The sequence below is a fragment of the Dipodomys spectabilis genome, unplaced genomic scaffold (assembly GCF_019054845.1).
Source record: "Dipodomys spectabilis isolate Male_0828 unplaced genomic scaffold, ASM1905484v1 ptg000139l, whole genome shotgun sequence".
Classification (NCBI taxonomy): Eukaryota; Metazoa; Chordata; class Mammalia; order Rodentia; family Heteromyidae; genus Dipodomys; species Dipodomys spectabilis.
The window spans coordinates 262818-265000 of record NW_024870816.1 but is presented as its reverse complement, the minus strand read 5'-3'; the positions used below and the strand labels follow the sequence as shown (position 1 = coordinate 265000).

General features: G+C 55.1%; 1 pseudogene; it reads left to right on the top strand.

Moving 5' to 3' along the window:
- Positions 1–1732, top strand: part of LOC122117057 — an 8755-nt pseudogene extending 7023 nt beyond the window's left edge.
- Positions 1733–2183: the final 451 nt, after the last annotated feature.

Here is a 2183-nt window from a genome sequence, read left to right as displayed (position 1 = left end):
GACAGACAGACAGACACAGAGACACAGAGAGACACACTGATACATAGACCAGGCAGACAGACACACAGACCAGATTGACACACAGACACAGAGACCAGACAGACACACACAGAGACCAATGAGATAGACACAGACACAGAAACCAGACAGACAGACATATACAGACAAACAGAAACAGAGACACACGAACAGACACACAGACAGACAGACACAGACCAGACGGATACAGAGACAGACAGACACACACACAAAGACACACAGACTGACAGACAGACAGACAGACACAGAGACCAGACATAGAGCCACAAATAGACATACAGACAGATGCACAGAGACACAGACAGACACAGACCGGGAAGACAGACAGACACCAATAGACACACAGACAGACAGACGCAGACAGATGCACAGACCACAGAGACACAGACAGACAGACACACATCGATAGACAGACAGACAGAGAGACAGAGAGATAGACATACAGAGAGACAGACAGACTCAGGGACACAGACAGACACACGGATACATAGAACAGACAGACAGACCAGACAGATACACAGACAGACAGACACAGACCAGACGGATACAGAGACACACACAAAGACACACAGACAGACAGACACAGAGACACACAGACAGACAGACAGACACAGACGCACAGACAGACAGACAAACCGGATAGAGACACAGACACAGAGACACATACAGACAGACAGACAGACACAGACACACACAGAGACAAACCACACAGAGATAGACAGACACACCGACAAAGCAGACAGACAGACACAGAGACTCAAAACAGACACAGAGACACACAGACAGACACAGAGACAAACAGACATACAGACAGATACACACAGACGGACAGACAGACACGAGAGACCAGACCAATCACACAGATGGACGGACGGACGGAGAGACGGATGGACAGACGGCCCCATGGGAACAGGGAGGGAGACTCCTTGGCACAGTGCTCACCTGGCCCACACCAGGCCCTGGGTGGGGGAAGCCTCGAAATCACACACAGAACATGCCAGAAGGCACATCGTGGCTCAACGGTCATATTCCCTCCTTCCTTCCCTACTTCCTTCCCTCCCTCCTTCCTTCCCTCCCTCCTTCCTTCCCTCCTTCCTTCCTTCCCTCCCTCCTTCCTTCCCTCCTTCCTTCCCTCCTTCTTTCCCTCCTTCCCTCCTTCCCTCCTTTCCCTCCTTCCCTCCCTCCATCCTTCTTTCCTTCCCTCCTTCCTTCCTTCCCTCCTTCCTTCTTGTTCCTTCCCTCCATCCTTCCTTTCATCCTTCCTTCCTTCCCTCCTTCCTTCCTTCCCTCCTTCCCTCCTTCCTTCTTTCCTTCCTTCCTTCCCCCCTACCTTCCCACCAACACTGGGGACCCAGCCCACCCCCCGGGCCGACCTCTCACCCCGCGTGTCTCTCTCACCCTCCGACCCCGCAGTGCCTGGTGCTGGAGGACTTGCCCCACGGCGTGGCGGCCGCCCGGGCAGCGGGGATGCAGGTGGTCATGGTGCCCAGCGTCCAGCTCGACCCCGAACTCAACGGCCAGGGCCACCCTGCTGCTGCCCTCCCTGGGTGACATACAACCCGAACTCTTCGGCCTGCCCGCCTTCAACTGACCTGCGGACGGACAGACAGACAGAAGGACGCTGGACACAAGGCCAAGACCTGACCCCTCCCAGGGCCTCCCTGACCTCTGGAAATAAAGGGAATGAACACAGGAAGTGCCTCACTGAGTCACGAGTGGATGGATGGATGGATGGGTGGGTGGATGGATGGATGAATGGATGGATGGATGGATGGATGGATGGATGGGTGGATGGATGGATGGGTGGATGGATGGGTGGATGGATGGGTGGGTGGCTGGATGGATGGGTGGCTGGATGGATGGATGGGTAAATGCATGGGTGGCTGGATGGATGGATGGGTGGATGGATGGATGGGTGGATGAGTGGATGGATGGGTGGATGGATGGATGGATGGGTGGATGGATGGATGGATGGGTGGATGGGTGGGTGGATGGGTGGGTGGATGGATGGATGGGTGGATGGATGGGTGGATGGATGGTTGGATGGGTGGACGGATGGGTGGGTGATGGGTAGATGGGTGGATGGATGGATGGATGAGTGGATGGGTTGATGGATGGATGGATGGATGGATGGATGGAGGGGT